This window comes from Eptatretus burgeri, chromosome 5, assembly GCF_056783735.1.
Source record: "Eptatretus burgeri isolate ZD-2024b chromosome 5, Ebu_testis_v1, whole genome shotgun sequence".
NCBI classification, from domain to species: domain Eukaryota; kingdom Metazoa; phylum Chordata; class Myxini; order Myxiniformes; family Myxinidae; genus Eptatretus; species Eptatretus burgeri.
This window is the reverse complement of record NC_140965.1, coordinates 122,144,623-122,169,122: the sequence shown is the minus strand read 5'-3', so window position 1 is coordinate 122,169,122 and position 24,500 is coordinate 122,144,623. Positions and strand designations below refer to the sequence as shown.

Sequence of the window (24,500 nt, the reverse complement as noted above, 5' to 3'; positions counted from 1 at the left end):
GAAAATATGATAAAATTTAACAACCATAAAAATCTTCCAAATTCATTAAGATGTCTCATAGTTGGTTCAAGTGGATGTGGAAAAACCTGCTTACTTTTAAAGATGCTCCTTACTCCCAACTTTTTAGATTATGATAATTTAATAATTTTCACAAAGTCGAGTTTTCAACCTGATTGTCAACTACTCTCACAAGGTTTTAATGCTGGTCTTCAAAAATAAGATATAATCGGTTTATTTAAACTTCAAAACAAACTTAATGATTACAACTATTTTGTGATACACAGAGATATAAAAAGAAATCAAAGCCGATAACTTGTATTCTTAGTTATAATATGGGTGATATCCCTTCTCCCCAAGATTTCGATAAATCAAAAAAGAACCTTGTTATCTTGGATGATTGTGTTAATGAGAGAAACCAAACGGTAATGGTTCGCAAATACACAAGAGGGAGACATTCTTCTTGTAATTGTATTTTTTTTTTTTTTTTTTTTTTTTTTTTTTGTATACCTTGGTCGAGGCTCGTATGAGAGCTAACACACAACTCACAGCAAGGAGGCATGAGACAAGAGGGGCGGGAGTGGAAGGGACAAAACATTGGGGAACAGACACAGGTGAACTGTGGAAGGGGGATGGGACGGGGAACATGGCGAGGGGAAGATGGACATTAAAGGGACTTTCAGGAAGGAAAGCAGGAGAATTGAAGGAAGTGGGCTTGGGTGGATTATCGGGGGTAGAAAAGATCGAGGATTTGGATGGGGGAAGATAAGAGGTGGTGGTGAACAGCTGTTTTGAAAGCCGGAAGGGAAGAATGGGAAAGAATAGAGTGAGGAAGTTTATTCCAAAGGAGGGAAAAAAGAGGAATGAAAGAGTGAAGATGAGCAGTGATTCGTGATTTTGGTAGTTTTACCAGAAGGGGGTTGTTGGCGGACCTTGAGCGCCCTGTGGAAATGTGGTTGGGACAAATCGCAGAGAGAGCAGGGGGGGCAAGGCTGGAGAGGAGTCGGTAGAAGACAGAAAGACCACCGACCCATCTGCGGTGATTGAGTGAGAGGCCCAAAGACTCAGCTTCATTGCGGGAGATGCCAATGATCTTAAAAGCCCTGGTTTCGACAGCGTGAAGTCGAGAAAGGTGGGAGGCAGGAGCACCAGCCCAGAGGGGAGAGCAGTACTCCATCAGGCTACGGACAAAAGCTTTGTAAGTGGTCAGGAGCTCAAGAGGGCCGAGGAAGGACTTTGCACGACGGAGGATTCCCAGTCGGCGACTGGCTTTTGAGGCAAGGTTGGAAATGTGACTTTCCCAGGAAAGGTCATGGCAGATAGTGAGACCCAGAAGCTTGAAAGAAAAGACTTCTTCCAGAGGATTGTTGAGAAAGTGGATGGGGGGGTTTTGTAAACGGTCCTTTCGAAGAGACATAGTGAGAGTGTGAGATTTGTCTGGATTGAAAGACATGTTCCACGTGTTGGACCAGTTTGTGATTTTATCCAGATCTTCAGTGAGCGAAGAAGCTGCTGCTTGCCGGTCTGAGGGATGACAGATGGTACGGCAGAGGGTTGAGTCATCGGCAAAGAGAAATAGAGGATTTTCCAGAGAGTCCGAGAGATCATTGATGAAAACCAGAAAAAGAACAGGGCCCAGAACGCTACCTTGAGGAACTCCAGCCTGCACAGGAAGAGGGGATGAAAGAACTCCATTTAGGGCCACACGTTGACTGCGACAGGAGAGGAAGTCTGCGAGCCATGAGTGGAGATGGCCTTGAATACCATGGGCAGAGAGTTTGGTGAGTAGGGCAGGGTGCCAGACTGTGTCAAAAGCACGTGATATGTCCAGGGATACGGCTCGGATTTCCTGTCTGGCATTGAGGACCTCCATCCATTGATGGGAGAGCAGTAGCAGCATATCTAGGGTAGAGTGACCTGGTCTGAAACCAAATTGATGATTGGAAATCAAGCCATTGGAGAAGAGGAAGGATTTCATGTCTGAAGCGATGATGGATTCCATAACCTTGCTGATGATTGGGAGAAGGCTGATTGGTCTATAGTTACAGGGATCTGTTTTTGCACCTTTTTTATGCAGGGCAGTGATGTTAGCAGATTTCCAAGCACATGGCAGATGACCTTGGGAAAGTGAGAGGGTGAATAGAACAGAGAGAGGGTGAGCAAGAGCAGAAGAGCAGGCTTTGAGGACACGTGGGCTGATGCCGTCTGGACCGGTTGCAGAATCTGACTCGAGGTTTGAAAGCAAGCTCTCCACCTTGTCAGGAGAAAAGGATACAGAGTCCAGGGACAGTTGGGTGCGACTGGGTAAAGTGGGTAGAGATAGTGATGGGTTTGGGACACAAGATTTAGCTGCAAACACCGAGTTTAGACATTCAGCTTTATCACGTGTGGAATCAGCAGTGCGGCCATTTGAGGTAAGGGAGGGGATGGAGGGGAACATACACCAGAAACAGATTTGATTAAACGCCACCAGGATTTTGAGGAGGGAGAGAGGTTTGAGAGTTCAGACTTGAGATGAGAAAGATGTTGTTTTCTGGCTCTCCTGAGGGTAGCTACACACTTGTTCCGAGCTTTGTGGAAAGAACTGAGATTGCCCTCAGTTGGGTTTGCTTTCCATGAGGCAAAGGCAAGTTGTTTCAGGACAACTGCCTCGCCACAAGCTTCAGTAAACCAAGGGCGGGAGGAAGGGTAAGACAACTGAACACGAGAGGGGATAAATCTGTGCATGAGGGAGAGCAAGTTTCTTTGGAAGAATTCCCAGGATGAGTTGATGTTTGAGAAAGTAGTGATAGGAGACCAGTCTGTAAGTTTGATGGCTGCTTGGAGACCCTGCCAGTCGGCTTGAGTGAAATGCCAGACTCGACGGCGGTGAGGTGGTTCTCTGATAACAGCCAGAGAGATGTCCACTTTAATAAGGACGTGGTCAGAAGAACCAATTGGAGCGAAGGAAGAGCAGCAGATATTGTCAGGGAAATTTGTCAAAATCAGATCCAGAAGAGATGGAGTACCATTGGTTGAGATCCGGGTCGGGAAGTTGACCGATTGAGTCAGTCCCAATGAGTCACAGAAAGCTTTTGCTGATGTCCCATGGCAGGTGAGAGAGGTACCCACACCTAGCCAACTGGCGTGATGACAATTGAAGTCGCCACATAAGAGGAAGAGAGAGTTTGGATGAGAAGATAGAAGATGGTCCACGTTTTCGGAGAGTGAGGTGTAGATGGAGTCATCACTGTTCGGTGGACGGTACAGTACACATATAAACATGAGGTGGGAGTGGAGGGGAAGCCGAAGCCAGAGGTATTCCTGGGGGTGTGGGGGAGTGAGAGCAGTGCAGGGAGAGTGAGGAATAGAGTCTTTGATGAAGAGAGCAACACCTCCACCAGGACGAGGCTCAGGTCTGTCATACCGTAAGAGGGAGTAACCAGGGAGAGATACTTGGGAGTCAGACACGTCTTGGGAGAGGAAAGTTTCTGTTAGGCAGATAATGTCTGGTTTGTCAGTGGCAACCTGCATGGAAAGATCTGAAAGGTTTGAGCGAAGGCCCCGGATATTTGAGGTCCACACTTTTAATGAAGAGGTAGGGGAGGAGGCTTTTGGTGCAGGAGGTGGAGGGGGCGGGGGAGGGTCGGACGAGGGACGAGGGGGGAGGTAAGGAGGGTTGCTGAAGGAGTGTGGGGTATTGCAGAATAGCGAGGGGAGGGGGCCGAATGAGGAGGAGAAAAGGCTCTGTGGTGCTGTGAGAGAGGGGGGACAAGAGACAAGGAAGATGGCAGTTGAGGATTTGAGGAGGTGGAGTGAAGAGATGGAGGTGAGAGGGCAGTGGAGGGAGGCAGGTTGGTGGATGAGAGGGGGCAACTTAGAGAAGGAAGAGTGAGGGGGATGAAAGGTGGGAGAAAGGTGAGGGGGAATTTTTGAAAGAGGTGAGAGGGAGGCTTGGAGGGAGAAGAGTGGGATGGTTGCTTTGAGAGTGAGAGTGAGGGGTGAGGGGGTGAGTTGGCACTGAAGTTGGAAAAAAGAATGGTTGATGGAAAGCGAGCATCCATGGCAAACTGTGGTTTTTAAAAGTTTTAGGTCAGAGATACGATTTAACACAATTCTTGATGGATGCAATGAAGGCGAATTCAGAGCATGGAGAGAAGAAGCGCTGTAATAGTTGGATTTTTTAGGCAAGGAATGAAGGAGAGGTCGAAATGAGAGCAGTCTGTTAAAATAGCAGAAGAGTAGTGCATTGTGAAACAGTAAAGAGTACCACATGTGTGAGAGAGGAAGATGAAGCATTATAAGATCGTTTTTGTTGTTAATATTAATGTATGAGAGAGTTCAACAGATTAGGTCATGGAAGTGTAAAAAAAAAAAAGAAATCGAGGAAGACGAGGAGGAAGTTAAGAGGAAGAAGTAGCAGAATCGGGAGAAGGTTGTTGTTGTTGTTGTTGGGTTTTTTTTTTATTTATTTTTTTTTTTTTGAGATAAGAAAGAGATTAGTTGGGAGAATGGGGGATATTTGGAAAGTGGGGAGGATGAAAATTGAAGGTAATGGGGAGGATAGAAATTGAAGGTAATGGGGAGAAAAAACAAACAAACAAAAAAAAAAAAAACGATCGAACACCAAGTGGAACCGGTAGGCTTCAAGCCTAGGACTAGGCCTCAAACACCAGGTGAGAACGTCGACATAAATACTCACAAAATAGCACGATTTTTGAAACAAAACCGAACTAGGAACACACATTAACATGTAGGTGAGAAAATTAAACAGTTAAAACGGGACAAATAACAACCGGAACTTAACTTTGAGAATGTCAGCAGGGAGCCCCGAAGGAGACCTCTTGCCGCTCAAAACCGGAACCGGAAGTTTGAATTTATCTTATTCAATCATACTTTCAACTCCCTTGTCACTCAAGAAGAAGCAATGCTAATACTTTTATTTTATTCAAGTTAAATTCAATAGATGTAAACAATTTTTGGAGAGATAATTGTTCTACATTATGTAGTAAAAAGGAATTTGGGGATTATATGAAGCAGTCAACTGAAAAATATCAATATATTGTTGTGAAACAAGATGAGATATTAAAAGATATATTTTTTATTTTATAAACAAATACATATATAAATGACAACTATTATTATAAATCTTGAGGGTAAATCTGCTTCTGGAAAAAAACCTTCATAAATCAAGGTTCTTGTATAGTACAAATGAAAATATTGTAAATTTTCTAAAAAAGAAACACCATGTGATTCGTATTGTATCTACAACAACCAGAGCAATGCGACCAGGAGAAGTAGAAGGTGAAGAGTATTACTATATTTCAGTCGAGGAACATATGCGATTTAGGAATGAAGGTCAAATATTTGAGGAGGTTTCTCTTGGTGCAACAAAAAAATTCACATTGTTAAAGTGAGTTAAAGAAACTAAAATCTGGTGGTCTTGGGATATTAGAAACTAATCCAGAAGGAATGAGACAAATGATGAAACATCTGAGTGGAAATGGGGTTAAGGTTTTATCATTCGGTTTTGATGTTGATGAAGAGACTCAACGCAAACGTATGAAAAGCAGAGATACAAGAATTAGTGAAGAAGAAATTACAACTCATATTAATGTTAATAAAGTATTTGATGAAATATTTAACGAAAAGTATTTATTTGAACACATCTACTTTAATGATAAAGAAAAGGAAAATTTCCCTGTTGACCTTTATAATTCAGTGAATGATATTTTCCAATAAATAAATGGATGTGAAAGAAAGAGCAAGAAGATTTAAGGAACATCAAGAGTTGCTTTCAAAAGTTGTAAAACAACAGGAAGACATAAAGAAGAAACGCAGGCAGAAAGTAACAGGTGAAGAAGCATTTGAAAGAAAACAAGATAAAAAATTTTAACCACTTTAAAAAACTTCCCAAGAAAAAAATTATAGATGCTTCCACAGTTCCCACAATAGAATATACTCCTAAAAAACTTCAAATGTTAAAAAATTTCAGTCAAATGATGGAGGAAGAATTAGAATATGATGATTCAATATGGAACCCAAAAATCTGGTTTATTTTCCTGTATCTGGAAAAACCATATGCAGAGTAAATTTTAGGAAAACCGACCAAGATAATCTTTCATGATTTATTGATTTATTTCAATGGAGAAATTATATCGATCAGAATTCACCTACATTAAGTTTTCCAATAAATAAATATTATGGTTATTGTGAGGAAACACGAGTTGGGAAAATATAAAATAATTACAGGGGATGGGATGTTCCTTTCCCCATACTACAAGGGTGAAGGTATGTATCTTGGTCAAGGATACTATAAACCTAAAAGAAAAAGGGGTGAAGGACATCAATTGAGAGAAAAAAATGAGATGGGATAATTGATACTCTAATGGGTAGAGGTTCAACTATTCTTAAACATAAAGACCTAATTGGTTCAACTGCTTCTGCTGTGGGAAATGTAGCAGGTGCTGTAAAGAGCATAAAAGATGCCCAAAAGGAATCTCATAAATTGCAAGCAATAAAAGAAATTAATAAAGGCAAAACTCAGTTGTCTCCCAAGAACGACAGAAAATAATTCAAATACTTGGGTCAGGGTTTCAAAAGTTTTAACATCTTTTTTACTAAATAAATCAAGTATGGAAGCAATTGATAGTATCTATGATTTGAATTATACCATTGTCATCTCAAACTCTACCAAAAAAGAAGACTACTTCAAGGTAAATGCAATAAGTGGAACGCAAATGGAACAAAAGTTTTGAAATAAATAATCAACGAACTTATTTGAATCTATCCGAAAGTTTCTTTTTGTATAAATTTACATTCAGTAAGGCTGCGAATAACACAAACGCTACACTCGTAAATGATTTCTTCTGGAAAATGTTTGATAGTGTTCGTTTGTTCATTGGAACACAAGAAGTTGAAGCGGTTGATTATGTCTCTGCTACATCTGAAATGATGGAATGGGAAAGGGAGCTGTCGAAGGTTTTATTACTGATATGGCAACGGGAACAAACACAGACCCTGTATATAGTCAAAGGAAAGGAAGGAATCATGATGATAAAAAAAACAGGTAATAGTTTTACTGTGGCAGTTCCTCTTAAAGGTATCTTTGGATTCTGTGATCATGATAAAGTTCTGTATGGTCTTAAAATTAGATTTCAACTGCAAAGGAATGATAATGAAAATATATTGCTTTTGAGTGTGGCTAATACTTTTGGTGATCAGAATAAATTTCTAATTGGTGAAATTAGTTGGTATATTAGTGAATATACTCCTAATCTTAAAACAGAAGAGATGTTGAATAGAAGACTTAACTCAAATAAACCACTCAGTGTATCATACCTTAAAAGAAGATGCCAACACGTTAAACTGAACCAAACCACTTACACATGGAATTTGGGTGTTTGGAAGGAAAGCCACGATATCTGTGGCTCATTTTTTTTTTAAATGGAACATTTTATCCACGAGATAGATTGGAAATTAATTGGGAAAAAAATGATTATGCTGAAGCATACAAGTCTTACCAAAAGGTGTGTGAAAGCAATGGAAATAAAGAACCCATTTTGGATATGACAGCATTTAAAAGTCTGTAAAGTCTGTACAACTCATTTTACAAAATAAACTTTATTCATTCAAAAACTGTGGAATTTGAAAATACATGTGGTTTAAATATGACAATCAGTACTTCTGACCCCATTTTTTGTTCTAAATCACAATTGTCATGCAGAAACATGCGTTTCTCATAATTTTGTGTATTTTATCCTCTCAGTAAAGCAGTACATTTTACACAAGGAAACTAATTCATGCCCAAAAGGTTTAATTTGCAAATGCGAGCGTTTTTACGAACACATTCAGCAGTTCTCACCCAGTTTTTTTTTTTTGTTCTAAATTGCAATTCTAATCCAGAAAGGCATGTGTCGAGAAAAACTGTGTGTATTTTACCTTGTTTTAAGCAAAATAAAAAATTTTACACAAGAAACCTCATGCATGTAAAAATGGTGTGACTTGCAATTACAAGCATTTTAAACAACAGGTCAGGTCAGGTATGGGAGCATGTGCCAGAACAGCGCGTCGCTGCGTCCACTTTCCGCCGGTACTCCAGGGGCCTCCGTCTGGCCATCCCCCATGCAGATGCCAGGCCCATCCCCATCTCCTTGAGATGATGGTCAACCTGCTGCAACCATGAGGCACGTGGTCGGCCCACTGGCCTCCTCCACTCATGAGACTCCCTCGCTGAGAGAATCTGGTGAGCAGGATCAGCGTCAGGAAAACGAGCCACATGTCCATACAGCCGCAGCTGACGCTCACGGACTATGCAGGTAACAAATCTCATCCGAGTCTCTCTCAGCAACCGCTCGTTGGACACAAAATCCGACCAGCGATAGCCAAGGATTCTCCGAAGAGACCTGGTACCAAAGGAATTAAGTCTCCGTCTCAGATCCTTGGTCAAAGTCCAAGTCTCGCACCCATAGAGCAAGACTGGAAGTACCAAGGACCTGAAGACTCGGACTTTCGTCCTCCCGCACAGGTACCGGCAGCGCCACACCCCATGATCCAGTGAATCCATGACTCCCCAGGCCCGACCCAGACGTCTATTGACCTCCGGCTCACAACCTGCGGAGACATGAATATCACTGCCAAGGTAAGTGAATCTATCCACGACCTCAACATCCTCACCACAAACAGACACAGACAGGACAGCAGCATCCAAGATGTCACCGAAAGCCTGGATCTTTGTTTTGACCCAAGAAATCCGTAATCCCAACGGCTCCGACTCCTCATTCAGCACCTCGAGGGCCCCCAAGAGGATGTCTAAAGTCTCCGCAAAGATGACTGCATCATCTGCAAAATCAAGGTCCGAGATCTTGACATTGCCAAACGATGCACCGCAACTTGATCTCTCCGACATCCTCCCAAAAATCCAGTCCATACAAGTGTTGAAAAGTGTGGGGGCAAGTACACATCCCTGACGAACTCCAGTAACAACTGGAAATAAGTCAGAGGCGGTACCACCACACTTCACAGCACTCTCAGTACCAGAGTAGAGTTCAGACATCAGATCGATCAGTTTCGGTGGCACCCCACGAAGACCAAGAATCCTCCAGAGGACATCCCGATTCACTGAATCGAACGCTTTACAGAGATCAACATAGGCTGCAAGCAGCCCCTGCCGAAACTCTCGTCTGCGTTCAGTGAGGGCACGAAGAGCAAGGATACGGTCAATCGTTGACCTCTTTGGTGTAAAGCCTGACTGCTCTGGACGCTGGTGCTCAAGCAGATGGTGGCGAACCCTATCAAGAATTATCCGAGCAAAGACCTTGCCCGGCACTGAGAGCAGCGTCACCCCTCGGTAGTTGTTGCAGTCTTGGCGATCACCCTTCCCCTTTCCAGAGAGGGACAACAAGGCCCCTCTTCCAGTCAGTTGGGATGATGCCTGTGTTCCAGGCAGAGCACAAAACTGCATGCAACGGCAACGCGAGTGCAGCTTTTCCACCAGCCTTGAGAAGTCCAGCGTGGATGCCACAGATCCCTGGAGCTTTGCCCCGTTTCAACTGGTTCACCGCAACCCGTGTTTCCACAAGCGATGGTGGACCACAGTTGATTCGAGGGTCAGCAACAGGGATTGTAACACTGCTCGACGTCCAACTCGACAGCTGGGGGATCAGCCTGTACAACCGCTCAAAGTAACCGGCCCAGCGGGCCTTCACTTCAGACTCCTCTGTCAAGAGCCTACCACTCTCTGCTCGAACTGCAGTGCTCCGAGGGATGGGCTTGGATGAACGTAATGCGCGAATTCCCCTGTAAGCGGGACGAGAATCACCTGTCCACTGGTGATGCTCTACCCCCTCACAGATTCCTCGCACATAGGCCTCCTTGTCCACCCTCAGTGCACGTACAGTTTTACGCCTCAGCTCCCTGAACAGCTCAGCTCTGCCATTCAGCCTGGCCCTGCGACTCTGGTCAATGGTATCCAGTGTCCCTTGAGAGACAAAATTCTTCTTTGCCCTGCGGTGAACTCCAAGGCATCCACCGGCAACATCAAGGACGGTGGTCTTGAAGGTGCTCCACAACTCTTCAGGACCCCCAAAGCACCCAGACCCCCCAAGTGTCCACTCAGCCTGTTCGCAAACTCCTCAGCTACTCTCTCATCCCTGAGCTTGGCAACATCCAGCCTAGGCTGGGATGGTACCATTCTCCAGGATTTAAGGTGCAGCTTTAGAGTTGCTACAACAAGCCTGTGGTCAGTATTGAGGAACTGAGCACTCCGGTAGACCCTGCAGTTCTGGATCATCCTCCAACGACCGTCAATGAGGACATGGTCAATCTCCTTTGCCACACCGCCAGCGTTGGAATACCAAGTCCAGCGATGAGCTTGCGGGCGCTGAAACCATGAACCAGCCACCCTAAGTCCATGACTTCTTGCAAAGTCAAGGAACTTAGTGCTATTCTGGTTCATAGTTCCTGACCCATGGGGACCAACACACACCTCATAACCATCCCTATCAGTTCCAGTCGATGCATTGAAATCCCCCAAGACTAGAAGTGTATCTCGTCTGGGGCACTGATCAACCACAGACTCGAGTGTGGCGTAGAATGCATCCTTCACGGTAAGATCACTCGCCTCAGTCGGAGCATAAATAGAGACCAGGAAATGACACCTAAGGAGTGACGAATCCTTAATCTCATAATACGCTCGTTGACCGGTGTTACCTCAATTATCATTGGGGTCAGCTTGTGGACACAGCTACAGCAACTCCTTGGGTATGGTAACCATCAGAGCGACCAGACCAATAGTAGGTGTAACCACCCACCATTATCTCGCCGCAATCCGGTCTCCGAACCTCAGAGAGAGCTGCAATCCCGATGTCCAAACGCTTGAGCTCAGATGATAACAGAGACAGGTGATCATCCTCTCTCTTAGGGATAGGACATTCCAGGCACCCACCCGAAGGGACCGCCTCAGGTTAACCCAAGGAGACCGCCGTCTGGTGGACGACACCTCAGCACCACTCCGACACACTCTCCCGCAATCTGACCCAGGGATGTTACCCCGTGGTTTCCCTCTATCAAAGATTGGGGGTCCCAGAAGGCTTTGCCCCAATCCCATCATCCGGTGAGCTGCCCTGCGAAGGAAGCTGCACAGGAGGTACTCCCACGGAGTGGGTTTTCAGATTTTTTGCGTTTTTGCGTTTTGCGGAATGAAGCGTTTTACGGTGGCTGGAGTGCAAATCCTGCCACCAACCTCCTAATAAGAAGTAACCCAACTGCAGGAGGACGTCCGCAGACACAGTTGGGCACTAGATATGGATGGCCGTTGGCTCACAAGGAGCTCCTCCGCCCTTTGACAGGTTTTGTTTTTAATCCTGCTGGGTGTCCATATCCAAACACCCTCCTCACCAGAAAACCTGGTGGGGGAGACGGTTTAGTCGCCGACAACCCGACCATGGAACAGGTTAGTACAGGTTTACATGGTACCTGTAGCAGGTCACAGATCGAACCTGACCTGACAGATAACCTGAACCTGACCTGACCTTAAACAACAGATCAGTTGTTTTGTCCCCAGTTTTTGTTGTATATCACAATTCCAACACAGAATTGCATGTTTTAAAATTTTGTGTATTGTAGCTTGTTCTAAGGAAAACAATACATTTTATTCAAGAAAACTTTCCATAACAAAACGGTTTAATTTTCAGAAAAAAATCGTTTTCAATATCCCATTCAGTCGTTCTGTCCCCATTGCTTTTGTTGTAAATCATAATTCTAATACAGAATTGTGTTTCCAGAAAAATTGTGTGCAAATTCTGTGTGCATTTCCTGGAATTCTTTCAAAGAAACTTGCTCTCCCTCATGCACAGATTTCTTCAGTGTCCTACCCTTCTTTCCGCCCTTGGTTTACTGAAGCTTGTGGCGAGGCAGTTGTCCTGAAACAACTTGCCTTTGCCTCATGGAAAGCAAACCCAACTGAGGGCAATCTCAGTTCCTTCCACAAAGCTCGGAACAAGTGTGTATCTACCCTCAGGAGAGCCAGAAAACATCATCTTTCTCATCTCAAGTCTGCACTCTCAAACCTCTCTCCCTCCTCAAAATCTTGGTGTATGCTCCCCCTCCATCCCTCCCTTACCTAAAATGGCCGCACTGCTGATACCACACGTGAAAAAGCTGAATGCTTAAACTCAGTGTTTGCAGCTAAATCTTGTGTCCTAAACCCATCACTTTCTCGACCCACCTTACCCAGTAACACCCAACTGTCCCTGGACTCTGTGTCCTTTTCTCCTGAGAAGGTTGAGAGCTTGCTGTCAAACCTTGACTCAGATTCTGCAACCGGTCCAGATGGCATGAACCCTCATGTCTGAAAATCCTGCTCACCCTCTCACCCGCCATCTGTGTGGAAATCAGCAAACATTACTGCTCTGCATAAAAATATGCAAAAACAGATTCCTGCAGCTACAGTCCAATCATCAGCAAGGCCAGGGAATCCATCATCGCTTCTGACATCAAATCTGTCCTCTTCTTCAATGGCTTGATTTATGATCATCAATTTGGAGTTAGACCAGATCACTCTATGCTAAATATGCTGCTTCTGCTTTCAAAACAATGGGTGGAGGTCCTCAATGCCAGACATGAGATCAGAGCCATCTCCCGAGACATATCGTGTGCTTTTGATACAGTCTGGCACTCTGCCCTGCTCACCAAATTCTCTTCCTATGGTATCCAAGAACCTCTCTACCCATGGCTTGCTGTCTTCCTCTCCTGTCACCATCAACGTTTGGCCCTCAATGGAGTTCTCTCATCCCCTCTTCCTGTCCAGGCTGGAGTTCCTCAAAGCAGTGTTCTGAGCCCTGTTTCTTTTTTCCTCGTTTTCATCAATGATCTCTCTGACTCTCTGGAAAATCCTCTATATCTCTTTCCTGATGACTCCATCCTCTGCCGTACCATCTGTCATCCCTCAGTTCGGCAAGCACCGGCTTCTTCACTCTCTGTAGATCTGGATAACATCACAAGCTGGTCCAATATGTGGTCTTTGAATCCTGACAAATGTCACACCCACTATCTCCCTGAAAGAACCGTCTGAACCCCCCCCCCCATCTATTTTCTCAACAATCCTCTGGAAGAAGTCCTTTCATTTAAGCTTTTGGGTCTCATTATCTGCCATGATCTTTCCTGGGAAAGCCACATTTCCAAGCTGGTCTCCAAAACCAGTTAGTGGCTGAGTGTCCTCCATTGTGTAAAGTCCTTCCTTGGCTCACCTGAGCTACTGACCACATACAAAGCTTTAATCCACAGCCTGATTGAGCACCGCTCTCCCCTCTGGGCTGATACTCCTACCTCACAACTTTCTCAGCTCCTGCTTTGGAAACCAAAGTTTTAAGGATGATTGGTCTCTCACTGTCTTCTATCGTCTCCATAAGTGCACCCTCCCCCTACCCCTGTTCTGTATCATCCTTCTGTCCCTGTCCCCCAGCAACCCCCTTCTGGTGAAACTTCCAAAATCAAGAAGCACTGCTCACCTTCGCCCTTTCATTCCTCTTTTTTCCCCACACTCTCTTCAATCCCACTCTTCCCTCCAGGTCTTCAAAGCAGCTGTTCACCTCCATCTTATTTAACCCGATCAAAAACTAAATGATCTTTTATACCTCCGTTAATCCACACCAGACCTACCTCCTTCAAATTCCCTGCTTTCCTCCCTGAAGTGTCCATATTGTTTACCCTGTGTACCCCACCCATCCCTCTTCATTCCACAAATCTCTTTTCCCCACTACTGTTTTGTGCCTCCTTCTCCCACTCCCTTTGTTATACATTCTGTGTGTTAACTCTTGTACGAGCCTCAATATTGTATACAAAAAAAAAAATGACCCAAAAGATTCAAAAGTTCTCAAAGACCCTGAAGTCCCCATATACCCAAAAACACCAAAGACCCTTTGACCTTAATACCAGTTATACCCTTGACCATTTAGACCACTTGAACTTTTTTATATCACAAATAAATTTGTAGAAAAGTAATGTTTGTATTGCATCCCACATACAACATTGATTTGTAAATCATGACAAGACATCATTCTCTGCAACGACATCTGGAGAGGCGAGCGTAGCTCGTTTCCTTACAATAAGCCCAACTCCAATCTGGAATTGGTACAACTGAGTTTTCTCAAAGTGATCCCATAAGTCAATCAGTTATTTTATGGCATATGTCTCCTTCAATCAATTTCTCTTCACTAAATGTGATTGCACACTCTCACGTTCAGAATATTCTGGATGCAATATATATTCCCCATGCAACAGCACTTATTCTACCTGTTTTTGGAAAAGCTGTTACCATATTAAAATTCTGTGCAAAGTTTCTTTATGGATACAAGATAAAACACGATGCATTTTGAAGACACTGCATCAATATTTTTTGTATCTAACAGTACTAACAGCAGTTTGACATGAATCACATTTTAATGGACAGGTAAATCACCTGCCAAAAGAAATGTTAAATCGAACAATCAAAAGTGAACTCGGTGGGGATTTTAAAAAGTTTGATGAGTAAGATCCTCAAAATATTCAGTCAGAGATATGTTTTGGCCAACAACTTTTTTATTTCTATTTTTATCTTGGCTCTCTTATAAAGTTCAAGTCAACAAACAGTAACTGGGATATTGTGAACCAACTATTTTTCCTAAAATGTCATGGAGGAGCTATATCATATGGACTTTACTGAAGAGATTTGGAGACACTGGACAAATCAATGTTGGATGTGGGATGCAAACCTTATATCCCATTACCATCATGACCTGTACGTGCTCAGATTAATTTCCCATTGGGTGAGCAGCTGCACTGGGCTGCTTGGTTAGCTTTATATTTTGTACATGCCAGTAAATCAATGGGAATCTTGCTCTGGGAGCATTTTTTAAGGGAGAATCACAAATACTTCAGGTAAACCAAGCTGTTAGGAGAACTGCAGAAGAGAGCCACAGAGGACTGTTGCTGCTTCTATGAGTGGATTTGCTAATTGCTCTGTTTCAGTTCCAGGAGAAGGAAATATGTTATAAAGTTTAGCTGTTTATTTCTGCAGAAAGTTGCTATACTCAGCCTGAGCAGTCAGGCTTTGTTTAGAACTGAAATTTATTTATGCATTCACTTTGCAATGAGCAATCAAGGTTGAGCTTGTAATACTATACTCTAACCATTCGTCAAATGTTCTGGATATCTGAGATAAAAAAAATTAGAATGTTTCATAATATTGGCCTCGATGAAATTACGATATCAAAATTCTCGGATTAATTGAGCGTAAGGTGGCTAAACCTGCCTCAGCCAATAATCTCCTTCAGTGGCTGAAGAGATTATTGGAATTTGAAACACAAAACTAGACCTGCCTTTCATGTGAATACATTGGAAGCACATCATGATGACTAATGCATGCAATTTGTGTTCAGAATTGATCGAATTGAACTATATTTTCACGATAAATATAATGTGCATGGGCATTCCCTTTGTTTTACAAAATGGCTGGTGAGAACTTTGACAGTAGGAATAATATAAATTGGTGCAAAATGTGTTGACAGACATGAGTGACAGATATTTACAGCATGTTTTATTAAATAGGATTTAGAAGACTTTTTTGGCAATGCCAGGAAACTCTTTTGGAATGTATCAGTCCACGAACAAGTTTCATGCTCATTGAGCAGACTCAGAATGGAGTAAACGCCACAAAAGATTTGAGCGCAGATGTCTGTCTTTCACTGAAAGCAACTGAAATTGGAAGTTCATTTTTAATTTATCTTACATGCAGAGCCCACTCATTGCTTCACCGATGCACCAATTTGTTGTCCTGTTTGCCAAATTTACCCATGCATACAACGCTTTAACCCCTCCACACGTCCTTCCCACGAGAAATGTCTCACACATGATGACAGGCAAGAGAAGACAGAAGAGGAGTGGAGAGAAAAGACAGAGAAGGAGAGAGAAGAGAAAAGAGAGAAGAAGAGAGCAGAAGGGAGAGATACGAACAGAGAAAGAAAATGAGAGAGGAGAAGACAGCAGAGAGGAGAGAAGAGAGGGAGAAAAGAGAGAAGCAGAGAAAAGAGATCAAAGGAGAGAGATAGAAGAAAGAAAAGAGAGGAGAGGGAGAAGAAGAGAGGAAAGAGAGGAGAGAGAGAAGAAGAGAGAGAAAAGATAGAATAGAGAACAGAGAAAAGAGAGAGGGAGAGAAGAGAGAAGAGGAGAGGGAAGAGAGAGGGAGAGAAGATAAGATAAGATATAAGAGGAGAGAAGAGAGCAGAGAGGAGAGGAGAGAAAAGAAAGAAGAGAGGGAGAAAAGAGAGATAAGAGAGAAAAGAAAGAAGAGAGAGCAGCAGAGAGAGAGAGAAAAGACAAGAGAATAGAATAGAAGACAACAGAAGATATAACACGAGAGGAGCGGGACGAGAGAAGAGCAGATAGAAGAGGAGAGGGAGGAGAGAGAAGCAGAGAGAAGTTAAAAGATATAAAAGCAGAGAGAGAAAAGAGAAGATAGAAGAAAGGAAGGAGAGAAAGAAGATAGAAGAAGAGAGAGAAGAGAAGAGAGAAGAGAGAGAGTGAGAAAAGAGAGGAGAGAAAAAAGAGAAGAGAGAAGAGAAGCAGAGAGAAGAAGAGAGGAGAGGAGAGAGAAGAGATAATAGAGAAAAGAGAGGAGAGAAGAAGAGAGAAAGAAGATATGGAAGAAGAAAGGAGAGAGAAGAGAAGAGAGGAGAGAAAAAAAGAGAGAAGAGAGAAAAGAGAAGATAGAAGAAAGAAGAAACAAGAGAGAGAAAAGGGAGAAGAGATGAAAGAAGAGAGGAGACAAGAGAGAAAAAAAAAGAGAAGAGCAGAGAGAAGAAACAAGAGAGCGAAAAGGGAGGAGAGGGGAGAGGGGAGAAAAAAAAAAGAGAGAGAAGAGAGAGGAGAAGAGAGAGAGAAGAGGAGAGGAGAGAGAAGCAGAGAGAAAAGAGAGAAGAGCAGATAGAAGAGAGAGGAGAGAGAACAGAGAAGAGAAGATATGAGGAGAGAGAGAAAAGCAGAGGGAAGAATAGAAGGGAGAGAGAAGAAGAGAAGAGAGAGGAGAGAATAGAAGATATAAGAGGATAGAGAGGAAAGGCAGAGGGAAGAAGAGAGACGAGAAGATATAAGAGAAAAGAAGAGAGGAGAGAGAGGATAGAGAAGAAGAGAGAGGAGAGAAAAGAGAGAGAAAAGAGACTAGAGAAGAGAAGATATAGGAGGAGAGGAGAGGGAAGAGAGAGAAGAGAGGAAGGAGAGAAAAGAGAGAGAAGAGCAGATAGAAGAGAGAGGAGAGAAGAGAAGAAATAAGAGGAGAGGAGAGGAAGGAGACAAAAGAGAGAAAAGAGAGGAGAAGAAGAGGGAGGAGAGAGATACAAAGAGAGAGAAAAGAGAAAAAGAAGAGAGGGGAGAAAAGAGAGAGAAGAGATAATAGAGAAAAGAGAGGGGAGAGGAGAGAAAAAGAGAGAGAAGAGGAGAGGAGACAGAGGAGAGAGATATGAAAAGAGAAAAAGAAGAAAGAAGAGAGAGGAGAAAAGAGAGAAGAGATAATAGAGAAAAGAGAGGAGAGAGAGAGAGGGGAGAGGAGAGAAAAAAGAGAGGAGAGAAGAAGAGAGAAAAAAGAGAGAGCAGAGAGGAAAGAGAAGAGAGGAGAGAGAAAAAGAGAGAGCAAAGAGAAGATATAAGAGGAGAGGAGAGAGAAAAGAGAGAGAAGAAAGAGAGAAGAGCGAAGAGAGTAGAGAAGAGAAGATATGAGGACAGGAGAGGGAAGAGAGGAAGGAAAGAAATGAGAGAGAACAGCTGATAGAAGAGAGAGAGGAAGAAGGGAGAGGAGAGAGAAAATAGAAGAGAGAGGAAGAAGGGAGAGGAGAGAGAAAATAGAAGAGAGAGTGGAGAGAAAGAAGATATGAGGAGAGAGAAAAGAAAGGAGAGAGAAGAGAGGAAGGAGAGAAGAGAAAAGAGAGGAAGGAGAGAAAAGACAGAGAAGCAGAGAGGAGAGAGAAGCAGAGAAGAGCAGAGAGAAAAGAGAGAAGGAGAGAAGAGAAGATACAAGAGTAGAGATGGAGAGAGAGGAAAGAGAAGATAGAAGAGGAGAGAGAGAGAGAGAGAGAGAGAGAGAGAGAGAGAGAGAGAGAGAGAGAGAGAGAGAGAGAGAGAGAGAGAGAGAGAGAGAGAGAGAGAGAGAGAGAGAGAGAGAGAGAAGAGAGGAAAAAAAGAGAAGAAGAGGGAAGGGAGAGAGAAGACAAGAGAGAAGAGATAATAGAGAAAAGAGAGGAGAGAAGAGGAGAGAAAAAAAGACAAGAGAGAAGAAGAGAGGAGAGGAAGGAGAGAAGAGAAAAGAGAGGAACGAGAGAAAAGACAGAGAAGGAGAGAGAAGAGAAAAGAGAGAAGGAGAGATAATAGAGAAAAGAGAGAGAGAGAGAGAGAGGAAGGAGAGAGAAGCAGAGAGGAGAAAGAAACAGAGAGAAGAGAAAGGAGAAAGGGGAGAGAAGAAGAGAGAAAGGAGAGAAAAGAGAGAGAAGCAGAGAGAAGAGAAAGGGGAGAAAAGAGAGGAGAGAGAGGAGAGAAGAAGTAATAGAGAAAAGAGAGGAGAGAAGAAGTAATAGAGAAAAGAGAGGAGAGAGAGAGAGGAGAAAAGAGAGAGAGAGAGAGAGAGAGAGAGAGAGAGAGAGGAGAAAAGAGAGGAGAGAGGAGAGGAAGGAGAGAAAAGAGAGAGAGAAGAGAGGAGAGAAGAAGTAATAGAGAAAAGAGGAGAGAGAGAGAGAGAGAGAGAGAGAGAGAGAGAGAGAGAGAGAGAGAGAGAGAGAGAGAGAGAGAGAGAGAGAGAGAGAGAGAGAGAGAGAGAGAGAGAGAGAGAAGAGAGGAAGGAGAAAAAAGAGAGAAGAGAGAGGAGAAGAGAGAGAATAAAAAAGAGGGAGAGAAGAGAGAGAAGAGAGAGAAGAGCAGATAGAAGAAAGAGGAGAGAGAACAGAGAAGAGAAGATATGAGGAGAGAGAGAAAAGGAAAGATAGAAGAGGACAGGAGAGAGAAGAAGAGAAGAGAAGAGAGAGGAGAGAATAGAAGATATAAGAGGATAGAGAGGAAAGGCAGAGGGAAGAAGAGAGAGGAGACAGAGAGAAGAGAGACGAGAAGATATAAGAGAAAAGAGAGAAAAGAAGAGAGGAGAGAGAGGATAGAGAAGAAGAGAGAGGAGAGAGGAGAGAAAAGAGACTAGAGAAGAGAAGATATAGGAGGAGAGGAGAGGGAAGAGAGGAGAGGAGAGGAAGGAGACAAAAGAGAGAAAAGAGAGGAGAAGAAGAGGGAGGAGAGAGATAAAAAGAGAGAAGAGAGAAAAAGAAGAAAGAAGAGAGAGGAGAAAAGAGAGGGGAGAGGAGAGAAAAAAAGAGCAGAGAAATGAGAGGAGAGAAGAAGAGAGAAAAAAGAGAGAGGAGAGAGAAGAGGAGAGGAGACAGAGGAGAGAGATATGAAAAGAGAAAAAGAAGAGAGAGGAGAAAAGAGAGAAGAGATAATAGAGAAAAGAGAGGAGAGAGAGAGGGGAGAGGAGAGAAAAAAAAGAGCAGAGAAATGAGAGGAGAGAAGAAGAGAGAAAAAAGAGAGAGGAGAGAGGAGAGAGCAAAGAGAAGATATAAGAGGAGAGGAGAGAGAGAGAGAGGAGAGAGAAAAGAGCGAAGAGAGAGGATAGAGAAGAGAGAAGAGAAGAGAAGATATGAGGACAGGAGAGGGAAGAGAGGAAGGAAAGAAATGAGAGAGAACAGCTGATAGAAGAGAGAGGAAGGAGGGAGAGGAGAGAGAAAATAGAAAAGAGGAGAGAAGAGAGAGTGGAGAGAAAGAAGATATGAGGAGAGAGAAAAGAAAGGAGAGAGAAGAGAGAAAGGAGAGAGAAGAGAAGAGAGGAAGGAGAGAAAAGACAGAGAAGCAGAGAGAAAGGAGAGAAAAGACAGAGAAGCAGAGAGGAGAGAGAAGCAGAGAAGAGAGAAGAGCAGATAGAAGAGAGAGAAAAGAGAGAAGGAGAGAAGAGAAGATACAAGAGTAGAGATGGAGAGAGAGGAGAGAGGAGAGAGGAAAGAGAAGATAGAAGAGAAGAGGAGAGGAGAGAGAGAGAGAGAAGAAGAGAGAGAGAGAAGCAGAGAAGGAAGAGAGAGGAGAGAGGAGGAAGGAGAGAGAGAGAGAGAGAGTGAAAAGAGAAGATATAAGAGGAGAGGGAAGAGAGAGAGAAAAAGAGAGAAAAAGAGAGAAAGAGAGAGAAAGAGAGAGAAAGAGAGAGAGAGAGAGAGAGAGAGAGAGAGAGAGAGAGAGAGAGAGAGAGAGAGAGAGAGAGAGAGAGAGAGAGAGAGAGAGAGAGAGACAGAGACATAGACATAGACATAGACATAGACATAGACATAGACATAGACATAGACATAGACATAGACATAGACATAGACATAGACATAGACATAGACATAGACATAGACATAGACATAGACATAGACATAGACATAGACATAGACAGAGAGACAGAGAGACACACAGAGAGACAGAGATGTCCTGTTGTTTAAAAAAAATACAAAAAGTAAAAAATATATACATGTATGTATAATGTGTGTATATATATATATATATATATATATATATATATATATATATATATATATATATATATATATATATATATATATATATATATATATATATATTTTTTTTTTTACATACAAATCAAATGATGTCAGAAAAAGATGAAACAACTGGCTTCAAAAAAAGAATCAAAGTCAACATGTTATAATAGTGTTTTCAATTTGTTTTCTTGAATATCACAAAACCTTGCGACACAAGTATCGATAAAGTTTTGTAGATATGAGGTGTTTTTGAAAAGGTAAATTCATTCGGCTTCAATCTTGCTGAGACCAGTGCAATGAAACAAAACATGATTTTACAAGGCTCTGCAGGTTTTCCAGCTGATTTCTCTTGTCTTGTTGGGGAAACAAGAAGTTTTGCAGTCGTCATCAGGAAGCTAATACAGTTGAAGCAATGAAACAAAGGAAACAAGAAAAAGAACAATCAGAGATTGCAAACCCTTGCCACATCTTCTTTTGAGTGGTATATTTTATAGGTTTTAGAGTGGTATATTTTTTAGGTTTTAGAGTGGTATATTTTATAGGTTTTAGAGTAGTATATTTTATAGGTTTTAGAGTGGTATATTTTATAGGTGAACACAGTGAAGCATTTCTTTAATTTCAGGGGATGGTGAGAGGGTGGGGCAGGACTAACAGAATAAAAAAAAATTGCAGATAATGCTCACCTCGAGCTCCCCCAACCCTGACCATGTTCCTTATTCTCTTCCTCCACCTCATGACCTGAACAAAATTTTAATTCCTGCCAAAATTGCTCCAATTAATAACCCCCACGTGAGTAAAGGGAGGCCTTCATCCGAGGACGAGGAAGACAACTAGGAGGACAATGATGACGAGGAGGAAGACGACGGCGATGATGAGGGTGGGAGGGTGATGCTGATAACCCATCATCATCAGAGTGATGACGAGGAGGATGACAAGGACAGGGGGGACGAGGATGATGAGGAGGAGGATGAGAAGGCCGATGATGACGACTACGACGAGAATGATGACGGAAGTGGAGGATGAAGATGAGGAGGAGGATGACAACAATGATGAGGATGATGATAACGAGGAAGAGGACGACAATGAGGAGGGGGACGAGAATAAGGACGAGGATGCCAACGACTCATGGAAGAGTAAGTACATATGCGACTTGAGGGACAAGAGGAGAATGTACAAACATGGTGTACTTGTAGATTCTCAAGACTTGCCTGCCTATCGCTTCGCTGACAGGTGGATTCAAAAGACAGCATGTTGCAGAATTACAGTGAGGTACTTCATAAACATATTGCACATCTATCTGCCAATCTCAATGAGAATGTAAAATGAAGTGAAACATGTGAAAAAGAGTGTTTAAAGACTTGGTTCTTCACTTAAAGGGTTTTATAAGATGGAGATAACAACCAACGACTGTTCCTTCGGTCGTGGGTCCTGTACTTCCAACTTAGTTTGTTCAATCTAACCTGCATTTTAATATAAGGGGACGGTGACTGCGAGAGAGTGGGGCAGGTTGGCCCTCGCTCTGGTTGCGTCAGGTACCTTGTGGTGTGGTGGGGGGCGTGGGGTTGTGGGTGGTGAAGGGTTAAATAAAAGTAAATGAAGGAATAAGAGCAGAGTGGAGAGGAAAAGGATCGAGCTTTTTTTTTTCTTTTTTTTTAAATTTAACAATTAAATAAAATTTCAATAAGATGGGTACATTTCAAAGTCAGAACTTACAACAACCGACCTCAAAATGTGTCCTGAACAGGATTCGAACCACAAACCCAAAGAAGTTCAGGTAAGCAGTTTTGTCCGAATCATTATTAATTAGTATTTTCCATATTCTCATAATTTGTTGAAAGTTTGATGACAAAAGCTCAAATGATTAAAGGTTATGGCTTGCACACAAACCATTACAATACCCCGCTGCTTGGCGGATGGGCTAATAACCCTGCATTGTTGTGGACTGGGTATATTCAACAACAACAAAAAGGATGAATTAATTGAGCACTCATCCCATGAAAAGTGTTAACAAAAACCACAATGTGATTTGACCAAATTATCTCTGGGATGAAAAAGAAAAGATGAGAGTATATCATTTTGTTTTTCCTGTTAAAATGTTATGTTTTGTGGAACTATTTCACAAATAGACAAACTTCAGGAAAATGCATATTGCACAGCATGAGAGGACAGCATCGGCCAGGCCTTGGCACCTAGGTCGTGCCTTGCACAATGGTTTCAATCGGAGAGTAAAGCAACTCGAAAGTGAGATGAGAGATTTCTCCAGGTTCCAATGACACCACAGGGTTCAGTCGAAGGTCAAGGCATTGCAGAGATTTCATGGCAGCAAGCTTTTGCAGAGAAACTTCTGTTTGAAGAAGACAAACGTTTTATCATCAGGTTGAAGAGTTGATGCATCCATCGCAGAAAGTAACATTATTCAAGATGACGTCATTACTTTTCATGAAAGTGCAAATAATTGATAATCCATGCAATGCTATGCTTCCCTATCTGCCTGTGTGTCACTCCATCACATAATATGTCAGAATCTCACGTGATTGAGAATTTAAAACTTCATTGTGATTTAATTTCAACATTATTTGTACACACACACACACACACACACACACACACACACACACACACCCCGGTTGAGATCGCTGTTAGTACATAGTGGAACGCCTTCTTTTGTATTTTAGGAAATGAAGACACCACCGGTCGAAAGTTTTAGAACACCCCCATTTTTCCAGTGTTTACTGAAATTGAAGCAGTTTAATGTTTCAATGTACTCTGAAATTAAAGTATAGAACAAATAAACAATTGCAGATAAAAAAATAAATAATGGAACCGTTTTGTTGAACAAAATTTAATGAAAATTTCTGACTCATCAAAGTAGCCACCTTTTGCAGATAAAACAGCCGAACATATTCGTGGCATTCTTTTTGCAATGGAAATCAAATATTGTTTGTAAAGTTCTTCCCAACACTGATGCAGAAGTTCCCACAAATGTGTTACACTTGTAGGTTGCTTGGCTTTCACCCTTCTGTCCAGTTCATCCCAAACCAGCTCGATGGGGTTTAAGTCTGGAGACTGTGCTGGCCTTCCATGATTTGAAGCCTACAGTCTTGTTCTTTTTTTCTGTGGTAGTTCTGACATCGCCTGGAGGTATGTTTTGGGTCGTTATCTTGATGTAGGATGAACCCCTGACCAACAAGGCGGAGACCAGAGGGTATTGCATGGTGCTGCAAAATGCTGCGGTAGCCCTTTTGGTTCAGGGTGCCAGTCACTGTGCAAGTCGCCGACTCTGGATCCAGCAAAAGAGTCCCAGATCATCACACTTCCTCCTCCATGTTTGCCAGTTGGTGTCACACACTGAGGAATCATTCTTTCGACAACTCGACGGCGTACAAAAACCCTGCGTGATGAACCAAAGATTTCAAATTTTGATTCATCAGTTCATAAGACATTCTTCCAGTTTTCAGTAATCCACTGGCGGTGCTTTCATGGTCCAGGCAAACCTCTTATTCTTATTTTGCCATCTTAGCAATGGCTTTCTTACTGCCACTCGACCTGTCAAACCTGCAGCTCAAAGTATTCTCTTCACAGTTGAAACTGAGACTTCCTTACTTTGACCAGTGTTAAGCTGTGCTTGAAGCTGCTGTCTTGTGAGCTGCCAATCACACAAACTGTTGACTCTCAGAAACTTGTCTTCTGATTGTGTTGTGGCTTTGGGTCTGCCAGACCTCTTCCTGTCAGAGTTTCCTCCAGTTTCCAAGTACCTTTTAATGGTGTCGGAAACTGTACTCACTGACACCTTGGCTTACTTTGCAATTTCTCGAAAGGAAAGACCGACACTTTCAAGGGTTATTATGGTCTGTCTGTCTTCCTTTGTTAATTGTCTTTTTCTCACCAAGAGGAGAGCAATATACAACTTCCTGCAGTGCAATATTGTCAAAATAA

The 24,500-nt window shown here is 42.7% G+C and overlaps 1 protein-coding gene and 1 pseudogene across 2 annotated transcripts in view; one reads left to right on the top strand and one right to left on the bottom strand.

The window, feature by feature from the left end:
* The window catches only part of LOC147027257 (A disintegrin and metalloproteinase with thrombospondin motifs 3-like), a 399,233-nt gene that overhangs the window by 24,597 nt on the left and 350,136 nt on the right, over positions 1 to 24,500 (bottom strand). The gene's annotated exons all lie outside the window — the stretch shown is intronic.
* On the top strand, positions 17,472 to 20,002 carry LOC147027261 (uncharacterized; annotated as a pseudogene).